Genomic DNA, 19,183 nt, shown 5'->3' with positions numbered 1-19,183 from the left:
CACAGCAACAGTAGGATGGTGTGTGTGTGTGTGTGTGTGTGTGTGTGTGTGTGTGTGTGTGTGTGTGTGTGTGTGTGTGTCTGTGCCTACCTGGGGTCTGGAAGTTGATTCTGCGTAGCTCCACAGGATCTGTAGGATGGTGAGAGGACATGGCCTTGCTGCAGGGGAAACTAGCCTTCCTTCCCTCTGCCTCAGCTCTTTTCCTGAAACACACACACACACACACACACACACACACACACACACACACACACACACACACACACAGTTACACACACACACACACTGGGAGTTACACACACACACACACACACACACACACTGCCTGGGGTTTGCTCTATAAAAAGGAAAAACCAAACCATCTAACTCTAACCTATCACATGTCCTAGTCTATCTACCTCTAACCTATCATATGACCTAGTCTATCTACCTAACCTATCACATGTCCTAGTCTATCTACCTCTAACCTATCATATGACCTAGTCTATCTACCTCTAACCTATCATATGACCTAGTCTATCTACCTCTAACCTATCATATGACCTAGTCTATCTACCTCTAACCTATCATATGACCTAGTCTATCTAACTCTAACCTATCATATGACCTAGTCTATCTACCTCTAACCTATCATATGACCTAGTCTATCTACCTCTAACCTATCACATGTCCTAGTCTATCTAACTCTAACCTATCATATGACCTAGTCTATCTACCTCTAACCTATCACATGACCTAGTCTATCTACTCTAACCTATCACATGACCTAGTCTATCTACCTAACCTATCACATGACCTAGTCTATCTACCTCTAACCTATCACATGACCTAGTCTATCTACCTCTAACCTATCACATGACCTAGTCTATCTAACTCTAACCTATCACATGACCTAGTCTATCTACCTCTAACCTATCACATGACCTAGTCTATCTACCTCTAACCTATCACATGACCTAGTCTATCTACCTCTAACCTATCACATGACCTAGTCTATCTACCTCTAACCTATCACATGACCTAGTCTATCTAACTCTAACCTATCACATGACCTAGTCTATCTAACTCTAACCTATCATATGACCTAGTCTATCTACCTCTAACCTATCACATGACCTAGTCTATCTAACTCTAACCTATCACATGACCTAGTCTATCTACCTCTAACCTATCAGCCTATCACATGACCTAGTCTATCTAACTCTAACCTATCACATGACCTAGTCTATCTACCTCTAACCTATCACATGACCTAGTCTATCTACCTCTAACCTATCACATGACCTAGTCTATCTACCTCTAACCTATCACATGACCTAGTCTATCTAACTCTAACCTATCATATGACCTAGTCTATCTAACTCTAACCTATCACATGACCTAGTCTATCTAACTCTAACCTATCATATGTCCTAGTCTATCTAACTCTAACCTATCACATGACCTAGTCTATCTACCTCTAACCTATCACATGACCTAGTCTATCTAACTCTAACCTATCACATGACCTAGTCTATCTAACTCTAACCTATCACATGACCTAGTCTATCTAACTCTAACCTATCATATGACCTAGTCTATCTAACTCTAACCTATCACATGTCCTAGTCTATCTAACTCTAACCCATCATATGACCTAGTCTATCTACCTCTAACCTATCACATGTCCTAGTCTATCTAACTCTAACCTATCATATGACCTAGTCTATCTACCTCTAACCTATCACATGTCCTAGTCTATCTAACTCTAACCTATCATATGACCTAGTCTATCTACCTCTAACCTATCATATGTCCTAGTCTATCTAACTCTAACCTATCATATGACCTAGTCTATCTAACTCTAACCTATCATATGACCTAGTCTATCTAACTCTAACCTATCACATGACCTAGTCTATCTACCTCTAACCTATCACATGACCTAGTCTATCTAACTCTAACCTATCACATGACCTAGTCTATCTAACTCTAACCTATCTAACTCTAACCTATCTAACTGACCTAGTGACCTATCTACCTCTAACCTATCACATGACCTAGTCTATCTACCTCTAACCTATCATATGACCTAGTCTATCTAACTCTAACCTATCTAACTCTAACCTATCACATGACCTAGTCTATCTACCTCTAACCTATCACATGACCTAGTCTATCTAACTCTAACCTATCAACTCTATGACCTAGTCTATCTACCTCTAACCTATCACATGACCTAGTCTATCTACCTCTAACCTATCATATGACCTAGTCTATCTAACTCTAACCTAAACTCTAACCTCACATGACCTAGTCTATCTACCTCTAACCTATCACATGACCTAGTCTATCTAACTCTAACCTATCTAACTCTAACCTATCACATGACCTAGTCTATCTAACTCTAACCTATCACATGACCTAGTCTATCTACCTCTAACCTATCACATGACCTAGTCTATCTAACTCTAACCTATCACATGTCCTAGTCTATCTACCTCTAACCTATCACATGACCTAGTCTATCTACCTCTAACCTATCACATGACCTAGTCTATCTAACTCTAACCTATCACATGACCTAGTCTATCTAACTCTAACCTATCACATGACCTAGTCTATCTACCTCTAACCTATCACATGACCTAGTCTATCTAACTCTAACCTATCATATGACCTAGTCTATCTAACTCTAACCTATCACATGACCTAGTCTATCTAACTCTAACCTATCATATGACCTAGTCTATCTAACTCTAACCTATCATATGACCTAGTCTATCTAACTCTAACCTATCACATGACCTAGTCTATCTAACTCTAACCTATCACATGACCTAGTCTATCTAACTCTAACCTATCACATGTCCTAGTCTATCTAACTCTAACCTATCATATGACCTAGTCTATCTAACTCTAACCTATCACATGACCTAGTCTATCTACCTCTAACCTATCACATGACCTAGTCTATCTACCTCTAACCTATCACATGACCTAGTCTATCTAACTCTAACCTATCACATGACCTAGTCTATCTACCTCTAACCTATCACATGACCTAGTCTATCTAACTCTAACCTATCATATGACCTAGTCTATCTAACTCTAACCTATCACATGACCTAGTCTATCTAACTCTAACCTATCACATGACCTAGTCTATCTAACTCTAACCTATCATATGACCTAGTCTATCTAACTCTAACCTATCATATGACCTAGTCTATCTACCTCTAACCTATCACATGACCTAGTCTATCTAACTCTAACCTATCATATGACCTAGTCTATCTACCTCTAACCTATCATATGACCTAGTCTATCTAACTCTAACCTATCATATGACCTAGTCTATCTAACTCTAACCTATCATATGACCTAGTCTATCTACCTCTAACCTATCACATGACCTAGTCTATCTAACTCTAACCTATCATATGACCTAGTCTATCTAACTCTAACCTATCATATGACCTAGTCTATCTAACTCTAACCTATCATATGACCTAGTCTATCTAACTCTAACCTATCTAACTCTAACCTATCACATGACCTAGTCTATCTAACTCTAACCTATCATATGACCTAGTCTATCTACCTCTAACCTATCTACCTCTAACCTATCATATGACCTAGTCTATCTAACTCTAACCTATCATATGACCTAGTCTATCTAACTCTAACCTATCTAACTCTAACCTATCACATGACCTAGTCTATCTAACTCTAACCTATCATATGACCTAGTCTATCTAACTCTAACCTATCACATGACCTAGTCTATCTACCTCTAACCTATCATATGACCTAGTCTATCTAACTCTAACCTATCACATGTCCTAGTCTATCTACCTCTAACCTATCACATGACCTAGTCTATCTACCTCTAACCTATCACATGTCCTAGTCTATCTAACTCTAACCTATCACATGACCTAGTCTATCTAACCTATCACATGTCCTAGTCTATCTAACTCTAACCTATCACATGTCCTAGTCTATCTAACTCTAACCTATCACATGACCTAGTCTATCTAACTCTAACCTATCACATGTCCTAGTCTATCTAACTCTAACCTATCACATGTCCTAGTCTATCTAACTCTAACCTATCACATGTCCTAGTCTATCTAACTCTAACCTATCACATGACCTAGTCTATCTAACTCTAACCTATCATATGACCTAGTCTATCTAACTCTAACCTATCTAACTCTAACCTATCACATGACCTAGTCTATCTAACTCTAACCTATCATATGACCTAGTCTATCTAACTCTAACCTATCTAACTCTAACCTATCACATGACCTAGTCTATCTAACTCTAACCTATCATATGTCCTAGTCTATCTAACTCTAACCTATCTAACTCTAACCTATCACATGACCTAGTCTATCTAACTCTAACCTATCATATGACCTAGTCTATCTAACTCTAACCTATCATATGACCTAGTCTATCTACCTCTAACCTATCTAACTCTAACCTATCACATGTCCTAGTCTATCTAACTCTAACCTATCATATGACCTAGTCTATCTAACTCTAACCTATCACATGACCTAGTCTATCTAACTCTAACCTATCACATGTCCTAGTCTATCTACCTCTAACCTATCATATGTCCTAGTCTATCTAACTCTAACCTATCACATGACCTAGTCTATCTAACTCTAACCTATCACATGACCTAGTCTATCTACCTCTAACCTATCACATGTCCTAGTCTATCTAACTCTAACCTATCACATGACCTAGTCTATCTAACTCTAACCTATCACATGACCTAGTCTATCTAACTCTAACCTATCACATGACCTAGTCTATCTACCTCTAACCTATCACATGACCTAGTCTATCTAACTCTAACCTATCACATGACCTAGTCTATCTACCTCTAACCTATCACATGACCTAGTCTATCTAACTCTAACCTATCACATGACCTAGTCTATCTAACTCTAACCTATCACATGACCTAGTCTATCTACCTCTAACCTATCACATGACCTAGTCTATCTAACTCTAACCTATCACATGTCCTAGTCTATCTAACTCTAACCTATCATATGACCTAGTCTATCTACCTCTAACCTATCACATGACCTGGTCTATCTAACTCTAACCTATCTAACTCTAACCTATCATATGACCTAGTATATCTACCTCTAACCTATCATATGACCTAGTCTATCTAACTCTAACCTATCATATGTCCTAGTCTATCTACCTCTAACCTATCTAACTCTAACCTATCATATGACCTAGTCTATCTAACTCTAACCTATCATATGACCTAGTCTATCTAACTCTAACCTATCATATGACCTAGTCTATCTAAACCTCTAACCTATCACATGACCTAGTCTATCTAACTCTAACCTATCATATGACCTAGTCTATCTACCTCTAACCTATCATATGACCTAGTCTATCTAACTCTAACCTATCATATGACCTAGTCTATCTAACTCTAACCTATCATATGACCTAGTCTATCTAACTCTAACCTATCTAACTCTAACCTATCACATGACCTAGTCTATCTACCTCTAACCTATCATATGACCTAGTCTATCTACCTCTAACCTATCATATGACCTAGTCTATCTACCTCTAACCTATCATATGACCTAGTCTATCTATCTAACCTATCACATGTCCTAGTCTATCTAACTCTAACCTATCACATGACCTAGTCTATCTAACTCTAACCTATCACATGTCCTAGTCTATCTAACTCTAACCTATCACATGACCTAGTCTATCTACCTCTAACCTATCACATGACCTAGTCTATCTAACTCTAACCTATCACATGTCCTAGTCTATCTAACTCTAACCTATCACATGACCTAGTCTATCTACCTCTAACCTATCACATGTCCTAGTCTATCTAACTCTAACCTATCACATGTCCTAGTCTATCTAACTCTATCACATGTCCTAGTCTATCTACCTCTAACCTATCACATGACCTAGTCTATCTAACTCTAACCTATCACATGACCTAGTCTATCTAACTCTAACCTATCTAACTCTAACCTATCACATGACCTAGTCTATCTAACTCTAACCTATCATATGACCTAGTCTATCTAACTCTAACCTATCATATGACCTAGTCTATCTAACTCTAACCTATCATATGACCTAGTCTATCTAACTCTAACCTATCTAACATAACCTATCACATGACCTAGTCTATCTAACTCTAACCTATCATATGACCTAGTCTATCTAACTCTAACCTATCTAACTAACCTATCATATGACCTAGTCTATCTAACTCTAACCTATCACATGACCTAGTCTATCTAACTCTAACCTATCATATGACCTAGTCTATCTAACTCTAACCTATCTATCTAACCTATCATATGACCTAGTCTATCTAACTCTAACCTATCATCATGACCTAGTCTATCTAACTCTAACCTATCATATGACCTAGTCTATCTAACTCTAACCTATCTAACTCTAACCTATCATATGACCTAGTCTATCTAACTCTAACCTATCACATGACCTAGTCTATCTAACTCTAACCTATCATATGACCTAGTCTATCTAACTCTCTAACCTATATCATATGACCTAGTCTATCTAACTCTAACCTATCATATGTCCTAGTCTATCTAACTCTAACCTAAACTCTAACCTATCACATGACCTAGTCTATCTAACTCTAACCTATCACATGACCTAGTCTATCTAACTCTAACCTATCACATGTCCTAGTCTATCTACCTCTAACCTATCACATGACCTAGTCTATCTAACTCTAACCTATCACATGACCTAGTCTATCTAACTCTAACCTATCATATGTGACCTAGTCTATCTAACTCTAACCTATCACATGACCTAGTCTATCTAACTCTAACCTATCTAACTCTAACTATCTAACTCTAACCTATCACATGACCTAGTCTATCTAACTCTAACCTATCACATGACCTAGTCTATCTAACTCTAACCTATCATATGACCTAGTCTATCTAACTCTAACCTATCACATGACCTAGTCTATCTAAACCTCTAACTAACCTATCATATGACCTAGTCTATCTAACTCTAACCTATCAATGACCTAGTCTATCTAACTCTAACCTATCACATGACCTAGTCTATCTAACTCTAACCTATCATATGACCTAGTCTATCTAACTCTAACCTATCACATGACCTAGTCTATCTACCTCTAACCTCTAACCTATCACATGACCTAGTCTATCTAACTCTAACCTATCACATGTCCTAGTCTATCTAACTCTAACCTAACCTAACCTATCATATGACCTAGTCTATCTAACTCTAACCTATCACATGACCTAGTCTATCTAACTCTAACCTATCACATGTCCTAGTCTATCTACCTCTAACCTATCATATGTCCTAGTCTATCTAACTCTAACCTATCACATGTCCTAGTCTATCTACCTCTAACCTATCATATGTCCTAGTCTAACCTAACCTATCACATGACCTAGTCTATCTAACTCTAACCTATCACATGACCTAGTCTATCTAACTCTAACCTATCACATGACCTAGTCTATCTAACTCTAACCTATCACATGACCTAGTCTATCTAACTCTAACCTATCACATGACCTAGTCTATCTAACTCTAACCTATCACATGTCCTAGTCTATCTAACTCTAACCTAACCTATCACATGACCTAGTCTATCTAACTCTAACCTATCACATGACCTAGTCTATCTAACTCTAACCTATCACATGTCCTAGTCTATCTAACTCTATCTAACTCTAACCTATCACATGACCTAGTCTATCTAACTCTAACCTATCACATGTCCTAGTCTATCTAACTCTAACCTATCTAACTCTAACCTATCACATGACCTAGTCTATCTAACTCTAACCTATCACATGACCTAGTCTATCTAACTCATGCCTCTAACTCTAACCTATCACATGACCTAGTCTATCTAACTCTAACCTATCACATGACCTAGTCTATCTAACTCTAACCTATCACATGACCTAGTCTATCTAACTCTAACCTATCACATGACCTAGTCTATCTAACTCTAACCTATCACATGACCTAGTCTATCTAACTCTAACCTATCACATGACCTAGTCTATCTAACTCTAACCTAACCTAACCTCACATGACCTAGTCTATCTACCTCTAACCTATCACATGACCTAGTCTATCTAACTCTAACCTATCACATGTCCTAGTCTATCTACCTCTAACCTATCATATGTCCTAGTCTATCTAACTCTAACCTATCACATGTCCTAGTCTATCTACCTCTAACCTATCACATGACCTAGTCTATCTAACTCTAACCTATCACATGACCTAGTCTATCTAACTCTAACCTATCACATGTCCTAGTCTATCTAACTCTAACATATCTAACTCTAACCTATCATATGACCTAGTCTATCTACCTCTAACCTATCATATGACCTAGTCTATCTAACTCTAACCTATCATATGACCTAGTCTATCTACCTCTAACCTATCATATGACCTAGTCTATCTACCTCTAACCTATCATATGACCTAGTCTATCTACCTCTAACCTATCACATTACCTAGTCTATCTAACTCTAACCTATCATATGACCTAGTCTATCTACCTCTAACCTATCTAACTCTAACCTATCATATGACCTAGTCTATCTACCTCTAACTCTAACCTATCATATGACCTAGTCTATCTAACTCTAACCTATCTAACTCTAACCTATCATATGACTTAGTCTATCTAACTCTAACCTGTCTAACTCTAACCTATCACATGACCTAGTCTATCTACCTCTAACCTATCATATGACCTAGTTTATCTACCTCTAACCTATCACATGACCTAGTCTATCTAACTCTAACCTATCATATGACCTAGTCTATCTAACTCTAACCTATCATATGACCTAGTCTAGCTAACTCTAACCTATCATATGACCTAGTCTATCTACCTCTAACCTATCACATGACCTAGTCTATCTAACTCTAACCTATCATATGACCTAGTCTATCTAACTCTAACCTATCATATGACCTAGTCTATCTAACTCTAACCTATCATATGACCTAGTCTATCTAACTCTAACCTATCATATGACCTAGTCTATCTAAACCTATCATATGACCTAGTCTATCTACCTCTAACCTATCATATGACCTAGTCTATCTAACTCTAACCTCTAACTCTAACCTATCACAACCTAGTCATATGACCTAGTCTATCTAACTCTAACCTATCACATGACCTAGTCTATCTAACTCTAACCTATCACATGACCTAGTCTATCTAACTCTAACCTATCACATGACCTAGTCTATCTAACTCTAACCTATCATATGTCCTAGTCTATCTAACTCTAACCTATCATATGTCCTAGTCTATCTAACTCTAACCTATCACATGTCCTAGTCTATCTACCTCTAACCTATCACATGACCTAGTCCTAACTCTAACCTAGACCTCTATCTAACTCTAACCTATCATATGTCCTAGTCTATCTAACTCTAACCTATCATATGACCTAGTCTATCTAACTCTAACCTATCACATGACCTAGTCTATCTAACTCTAACCTATCATATGACCTAGTCTATCTAACTCTAACCTATCATATGACCTAGTCTATCTACCTCTAACCTATCATATGACCTAGTCTATCTATGACCTAGTCTATCTAACTCTAACCTATCATATGACCTAGTCTATCTAACTCTAACCTATCACATGACCTAGTCTAACCTCATATGACCTAGTCTATCTAACTCTAACCTATCATATGACCTAGTCTATCTAACTCTAACCTATCACATGACCTAGTCTATCTAACTCTAACCTATCACATGTCCTAGTCTATCTACCTCTAACCTATCTGTCCTAGTCTATCTAACTCTAACCTATCACATGTCCTAGTCTATCTAACTCTAACCTATCACATGACCTAGTCTATCTACCTCTAACCTATCACATGTCCTAGTCTATCTAACTCTAACCTACACATGTCCTAGTCTATCTAACTCTAACCTATCACATGTCCTAGTCTATCTACCTCTAACCTATCACATGACCTAGTCTATCTAACTCTAACCTATCATATGTCCTAGTCTATCTACCTCTAACCTATCATATGACCTAGTCTATCTAACTCTAGCCTATCACATGACCTAGTCTATCTACCTCTAGCCTATCTAACTCTAACCTATCATATGACCTAGTCTATCTAACTCTAACCTATCTAACTCTAACCTATCACATGTCCTAGTCTATCTAACTCTAACCTATCACATGTCCTAGTCTATCTAACTCTAACCTATCTAACTCTAACCTATCATATGACCTAACCTATCTAACTCTAACCTATCACATGACCTAGTCTATCTACCTCTAACCTATCACATGACCTAGTCTATCTAACTCTAACCTATCACATGTCCTAGTCTATCTAACTCTAACCTATCATATGACCTAGTCTATCTAACTCTAACCTATCATATGTCCTAGTCTATCTAACTCTAACCTATCATATGTCCTAGTCTATCTACCTCTAACCTATCACATGACCTAGTCTATCTACCTCTAACCTATCACATGACCTAGTCTATCTACCTCTAACCTATCATATGTCCTAGTCTATCTAACTCTAACCTATCATATGACCTAGTCTATCTAACTCTAACCTATCACATGACCTAGTCTATCTAACTCTAACCTATCACATGACCTAGTCTATCTAACTCTAACCTATCACATGACCTAGTCTATCTACCTCTAACCTATCACATGACCTAGTCTATCTAACTCTAACCTATCACATGACCTAGTCTATCTAACTCTAACCTATCATATGACCTAGTCTATCTAACTCTAACCTATCACATGACCTAGTCTATCTACCTCTAACCTATCACATGACCTAGTCTATCTAACTCTAACCTATCATATGTCCTAGTCTATCTACCTCTAACCTATCATATGACCTAGTCTATCTAACTCTAGCCTATCACATGACCTAGTCTATCTAACTCTAACCTATCTAACTCTAACCTATCATATGACCTAGTCTATCTAACTCTAACCTATCTAACTCTAACCTATCATATGTCCTAGTCTATCTACCTCTAACCTATCATATGACCTAGTCTATCTAACTCTAACCTATCATATGACCTAGTCTATCTACCTCTAACCTATCTAACTCTAACCTATCATATGACCTAGTCTATCTAACTCTAACCTATCTAACTCTAACCTATCACATGACCTAGTCTATCTACCTCTAACCTATCATATGACCTAGTCTATCTAACTCTAACCTATCATATGACCTAGTCTATCTAACTCTAACCTAGCACATGTCCTAGTCTATCTAACTCGAACCTATCACATGTCCTAGTCTATCTAACTCTAACCTATCTAACTCTAACCTATCACATGACCTAGTCTATCTACCTCTAACCTATCACATGACCTAGTCTATCTAACTCTAACCTATCACATGACCTAGTCTATCTACCTCTAACCTATCATATGACCTAGTCTATCTACCTCTAACCTATCACATGTCCTAGTCTATCTAACTCTAACCTATCACATGACCTAGTCTATCTACCTCTAACCTATCACATGACCTAGTCTATCTACCTCTAACCTATCACATGACCTAGTCTATCTAACTCTAACCTATCACATGTCCTAGTCTATCTAACTCTAACCTATCACATGTCCTAGTCTATCTACCTCTAACCTATCACATGACCTAGTCTATCTACCTCTAACCTATCACATGACCTAGTCTATCTAACTCTAACCTATCACATGTCCTAGTCTATCTAACTCTAACCTATCACATGACCTAGTCTATCTACCTCTAACCTATCACATGACCTAGTCTATCTAACTCTAACCTATCACATGACCTAGTCTATCTAACTCTATCTAACCATCATGACCTAGTCTATCTAACTCTAACCTATCATATGACCTAGTCTATCTAACTCTAACCTATCATATGACCTCTAACCTATCACATGACCTAGTCTATCTAACTCTAACCTATCATATGACCTAGTCTATCTAACTCTAACCTATCTAACTCTAACCTATGACCTAGTCTATCTAACTCTAACCTATCATATGACCTAGTCTATCTAACTCTAACCTAACCTAACCTATCATATGACCTAGTCTATCTACCTCTAACCTATCATATGACCTAGTCTATCTAACTCTAACCTATCATATGACCTAGTCTATCTAACTCTAACTCTACTCTAACCTATCATATGACCTAGTCTATCTAACTCTAACCTATCACATGACCTAGTCTATCTAACTCTAACCTATCATATGACCTAGTCTATCTAACTCTAACCTATCTAACTCTAACCTATCATATGACCTAGTCTATCTACTCTAACCTATCACATGACCTAGTCTATCTAACTCTAACCTATCATATGACCTAGTCTATCTATCTAACCTATCTAACCTAACCTATCATATGACCTAGTCTATCTAACTCTAACCTATCACATGTCCTAGTCTCTAACTCTAACCTCTAACCTAACCTATCACATGACCTAGTCTATCTAACTCTAACCTATCACATGACCTAGTCTATCTAACTCTAACCTATCACATGTCCTAGTCTATCTACCTCTAACCTATCACATGACCTAGTCTATCTAACTCTAACCTATCACATGACCTAGTCTATCTAACTCTAACCTATCTAACTCTAACCTATCACATGACCTAGTCTATCTAACTCTAACCTATCACATGACCTAGTCTATCTAACTCTAACCTATCTAACTCTAACCTCTAACTCTAACCTATCACATGACCTAGTCTATCTAACTCTAACCTATCACATGACCTAGTCTATCTAACTCTAACCTATCATATGACCTAGTCTATCTAACTCTAACCTATCATATGACCTAGTCTATCTACCTCTAACCTATCTAACTCTAACCTATCATATGACCTAGTCTATCTAACTCTAACCTATCACATGTCCTAGTCTATCTACCTCTAACCTATCACATGACCTAGTCTATCTACCTCTAACCTATCTACCTCTAACCTATCTAACTCTAACCTATCATATGACCTAACCTATCTAACTCTAACCTATCTAACTCTAACCTATCACATGACCTAGTCTATCTAACTCTAACCTATCACATGTCCTAGTCTATCTAACTCTAACTATCTACCCTATCATATGACCTAGTCTATCTAACTCTAACCTATCACATGACCTAGTCTATCTAACTCTAACCTATCACATGAGTCTATCTAGTCCTATCTCTAACTCTAACCTATCACATGTCCTAGTCTATCTACCTCTAACCTATCATATGTCCTAGTCTATCTAACTCTAACCTATCACATGACCTAGTCTATCTAACTCTAACCTATCACATGACCTAGTCTATCTAACTCTAACCTATCACATGACCTAGTCTATCTACCTCTAACCTATCACATGACCTAGTCTATCTAACTCTAACCTATCACATGTCCTAGTCTATCTAACTCTAACCTATCACATGACCTAGTCTATCTAACTCTAACCTATCTAACTCTAACCTATCACATGACCTAGTCTATCTAACTCTAACCTATCACATGTCCTAGTCTATCTAACTCTAACCTATCACATGTCCTAGTCTATCTAACTCTAACCTATCTAACTCTAACCTATCACATGACCTAGTCTATCTAACTCTAACCTATCACATGTCCTAGTCTATCTAACTCTAACCTATCTAACTCTAACCTATCATATGACCTAGTCTATCTAACTCTAACCTATCACATGTCCTAGTCTATCTAATGCCTATCTAACCTAACCTATCACATGACCTAGTCTATCTAACTCTAACCTATCATATGACCTAGTCTATCTACCTCTAACCTATCACATGACCTAGTCTATCTAACTCTAACCTATCACATGACCTAGTCTATCTAACTCTAACCTATCACATGACCTAGTCTATCTAACTCTAACCTATCATATGACCTAGTCTATCTAACTCTAACCTAAACTCTAACTATCATATGACCTAGTCTATCTAACTCTAACCTATCACATGACCTAGTCTATCTAACTCTAACCTATCACATGTCCTAGTCTATCTACTCTAACCTATCATATGTCCTAGTCTATCTAACTCTAACCTATCACATGTCCTAGTCTATCTACCTCTAACCTATCACATGACCTAGTCTATCTAACTCTAACCTATCACATGACCTAGTCTATCTAACTCTAACCTATCACATGTCCTAGTCTATCTAACTCTAACCTATCTAACTCTAACCTATCATATGACCTAGTCTATCTAACTCTAACCTATCACATGACCTAGTCTATCTAACTCTAACCTATCATATGACCTAGTCTATCTACCTCTAACCTATCATATGACCTAGTCTATCTACCTCTAACCTATCATATGACCTAGTCTATCTACCTCTAACCTATCACATGACCTAGTCTATCTAACTCTAACCTATCATATGACCTAGTCTATCTACCTCTAACCTATCTAACTCTAACCTCATAACCTATCTATCTGACCTAACCTATCTAACTCTAACCTATCATATGACCTAGTCTAGTCTATCTAACTCTAACCTATCACATGACCTAGTCTATCTAACTCTAACCTATCACATGTCCTAGTCTATCTAACATGACCTAACCTAACCTATCATATGACCTAGTCTATCTACCTCTAACCTATCATATGACCTAGTCTATCTACCTCTAACCTATCACATGACCTAGTCTATCTACCTCTAACCTATCATATGACCTAGTCTATCTAACTCTAACCTATCACATGACCTAGTCTATCTACCTCTAACCTATCATATGACCTAGTCTATCTAACTCTAACCTATCATATGACCTAGTCTATCTACCTCTAACCTATCACATGACCTAGTCTATCTAACTCTAACCTATCATATGACCTAGTCTATCTAACTCTAACCTATCATATGTCCTAGTCTATCTACCTCTAACCTATCATATGACCTAGTCTATCTAACTCTAGCCTATCACATGACCTAGTCTATCTACCTCTAGCCTATCTAACTCTAACCTATCACATGTCCTAGTCTATCTAACTCTAACCTATCACATGTCCTAGTCTATCTAACTCTAACCTATCTAACTCTAACCTATCATATGACCTAACCTATCTAACTCTAACCTATCACATGACCTAGTCTATCTAACTCTAACCTATCACATGTCCTAGTCTATCTAACTCTAACCTATCATATGACCTAGTCTATCTAACTCTAACCTATCACATGACCTAGTCTATCTAACTCTAACCTATCATATGACCTAGTCTATCTAACTCTAACCTATCATATGACCTAGTCTATCTAACTCTAACCTATCACATGACCTAGTCTATCTAACTCTAACATATCTAACTCCTATCATATGACCTAGTCTATCTAACTCTAACCTATCACATGACCTAGTCTATCTAACTCTAACCTATCATATGACCTAGTCTATCTAACTCTAACCTATCACATGACCTAGTCTATCTACCTCTAACCTATCATATGTCCTAGTCTATCTAACTCTAACCTATCACATGACCTAGTCTATCTAACTCTAACCTATCATATGACCTAGTCTATCTACCTCTAACCTATCTAACTCTAACCTATCATATGACCTAGTCTATCTACCTCTAACCTATCTAACTCTAACCTATCATATGACCTAGTCTATCTAACTCTAACCTATCACATGACCTAGTCTATCTACCTCTAACCTATCACATGACCTAGTCTATCTACCTCTAACCTATCACATGACCTAGTCTATCTAACTCTAACCTATCATATGACCTAGTCTATCTACCTCTAACCTATCATATGACCTAGTCTATCTAACTCTAACCTATCACATGACCTAGTCTATCTACCTCTAACCTATCATATGACCTAGTCTATCTAACTCTAACCTATCACATGACCTAGTCTATCTAACTCTAACCTATCTACCTCTAACCTATCACATGACCTAGTCTATCTAACTCTAACCTATCACATGTCCTAGTCTATCTAACTCTAACCTATCACATGTCCTAGTCTATCTAACTCTAACCTATCATATGACCTAGTCTATCTACTCTAACCTATCATATGACCTAGTCTATCTAACTCTAACCTATCATATGACCTAGTCTATCTAACCTCACATGACCTCTATCTAACTCTAACCTATCATCATGACCTAGTCTATCTAACTCTAACCTATCACATGACCTAGTCTATCTAACTCTAACCTATCACATGACCTAGTCTATCTAACTCTAACCTATCACATGTCCTAGTCTATCTAACTCTAACCTATCATATGTCCTAGTCTATCTAACTAACTCTAACCTATCACATGACCTAGTCTATCTAACTCTAACCTATCACATGTCCTAGTCTATCTAACTCTAACCTATCACATGTCTACCTCTAACCTCTATCCTAGTCTATCTAACTCTAACCTATCACATGACCTAGTCTATCTAACTCTAACCTATCACATGACCTAGTCTATCTAACTCTAACCTATCACATGACCTAGTCTATCTACCTCTAACCTAGTCTAACTCTAACTCTAACCTATCACATGACCTAGTCTATCTAACTCTAACCTATCACATGTCCTAGTCTATCTAACTCTAACCTATCTATGACCTAGTCTATCTACTCTAACCTATCACATGACCTAGTCTATCTAACTCTAACCTATCACATGACCTAGTCTCTATCTAACCTATCATATGACCTAGTCTATCTAACTCTAACCTATCATATGACCTAGTCTATCTAACTCTAACCTATCATATGACCTAGTCTATCTAACTCTAACCTATCATATGACCTAGTCTAACCTATCATATGACCTAGTCTAAACTCTAACCTATCATATGACCTAGTCTATCTACCTCTAACTCTAACCTATCACATGACCTAGTCTATCTAACTCTAACCTATCACATGACCTAGTCTATCTACCTCTAACCTATCACATGACCTAGTCTATCTAACTCTAACCTATCACATGACCTAGTCTATCTAACTCTAACCTATCATATGTCCTAGTCTATCTACTCTAACCTATCACATGACCTAGTCTATCTAACTCTAACCTATCACATGACCTAGTCTATCTAACTCTAACCTATCACATGACCTAGTCTATCTAACTCTAACCTATCACATGTCCTAGTCTATCTAACTCTAACCTATCTAACTCTAACCTATCATATGACCTAGTCTATCTAACTCTAACCTATCACATGACCTAGTCTATCTAACTCTAACCTATCATATGACCTAACCTATCTACCTCTAACCTATCTAACTCTAACCTATCATATGACCTAACCTATCTAACTCTAACCTATCATATGACCTAACCTATCTACCTCTAACCTATCACATGACCTAGTCTATCTAACTCTAACCTATCATATGACCTAACCTATCTACCTCTAACCTATCTAACTCTAACCTATCATATGACCTAACCTATCTAACTCTAACCTATCATATGACCTAACCTATCTACCTCTAACCTATCTAACTCTAACCTATCATATGACCTAACCTATCTAACTCTAACCTATCACATGTCCTAGTCTATCTACCTCTAACCTATCTAACTCTAACCTATCATATGACCTAGTCTATCTAACTCTAACCTATCATATGACCTAGTCTATCTAACTCTAACCTATCATATGACCTAGTCTATCTAACTCTAACCTATCATATGACCTAGTCTAGATAACTCTAACCTATCATATGACCTAGTCTATCTAACTCTAACCTATCATATGACCTAGTCTATCTAACTCTAACCTATCACATGACCTAGTCTATCTACCTCTAACCTATCACATGACCTAGTCTATCTAACTCTAACCTATCACATGTCCTAGTCTATCTAACTCTAACCTATCATATGACCTAGTCTATCTACCTCTAACCTATCATATGACCTAGTCTATCTAACTCTAACCTATCATATGACCTAGTCTATCTAACTCTAACCTATCTAACTCTAACCTATCACATGTCCTAGTCTATCTACCTCTAACCTATCTAACTCTAACCTATCATATGACCTAACCTATCTAACTCTAACCTATCTAACTCTAACCTATCACATGACCTAGTCTATCTACCTCTAACCTATCACATGTCCTAGTCTATCTACCTCTAACCTATCTAACTCTAACCTATCATATGACCTAGTCTATCTACCTCTAACCTATCTAACTCTAACCTATCACATGACCTAGTCTATCTAACTCTAACCTATCATATGACCTAGTCTATCTAACTCTAACCTATCATATGACCTAGTCTATCTAACTCTAACCTATCATATGACCTAGTCTATCTAACTCTAACCTATCATATGACCTAGTCTATCTAACTCTAACCTATCACATGACCTAGTCTATCTAACTCTAACCTATCATATGACCTAGTCTATCTACCTCTAACCTATCTAACTCTAACCTATCATATGACCTAGTCTATCTAACTCTAACCTATCACATGTCCTAGTCTATCTAACTCTAACCTATCACATGTCCTAGTCTATCTAACTCTAACCTATCATATGACCTAGTCTATCTAACTCTAACCTATCATCTATCACCTAGTCTATCTAACTCTAACCTATCACATGACCTACTAACTAACCTAACCTATCACATGACCTAGTCTATCTAACTCTAACCTATCACATGACCTAGTCTATCTAACTCTAACCTATCACATGACCTAGTCTATCTAACTCTAACCTATCACATGACCTAGTCTATCTAACTCTAACCTATCACATGTCCTAGTCTATCTAACTCTAACCTATCATATGACCTAGTCTATCTAACTCTAACCTATCTAACTCTAACCTATCACATGACCTAGTCTATCTAACTCTAACCTATCACATGTCCTAGTCTATCTAACTCTAACCTATCACATGTCCTAGTCTATCTAACTCTAACCTATCATATGTCCTAGTCTATCTAACTCTAACCTATCTAACTCTAACCTATCACATGACCTAGTCTATCTAACTCTAACCTATCACATGACCTAGTCTATCTAACTCTAACCTAT

The 19,183-nt window shown here is 37.2% G+C and overlaps 1 pseudogene; it reads right to left on the bottom strand.

Annotated features, from left to right (window-relative positions):
• LOC112240741 overlaps positions 1–19,183 on the bottom strand; it is a 163,639-nt pseudogene that overhangs the window by 11,933 nt on the left and 132,523 nt on the right.

The sequence above is a fragment of the Oncorhynchus tshawytscha genome, unplaced genomic scaffold (genome assembly GCF_018296145.1).
Source record: "Oncorhynchus tshawytscha isolate Ot180627B unplaced genomic scaffold, Otsh_v2.0 Un_contig_2707_pilon_pilon, whole genome shotgun sequence".
Lineage (NCBI taxonomy): Eukaryota > Metazoa > Chordata > Actinopteri > Salmoniformes > Salmonidae > Oncorhynchus > Oncorhynchus tshawytscha.
This window is presented reverse-complemented; position numbering and strand designations above follow the sequence as displayed.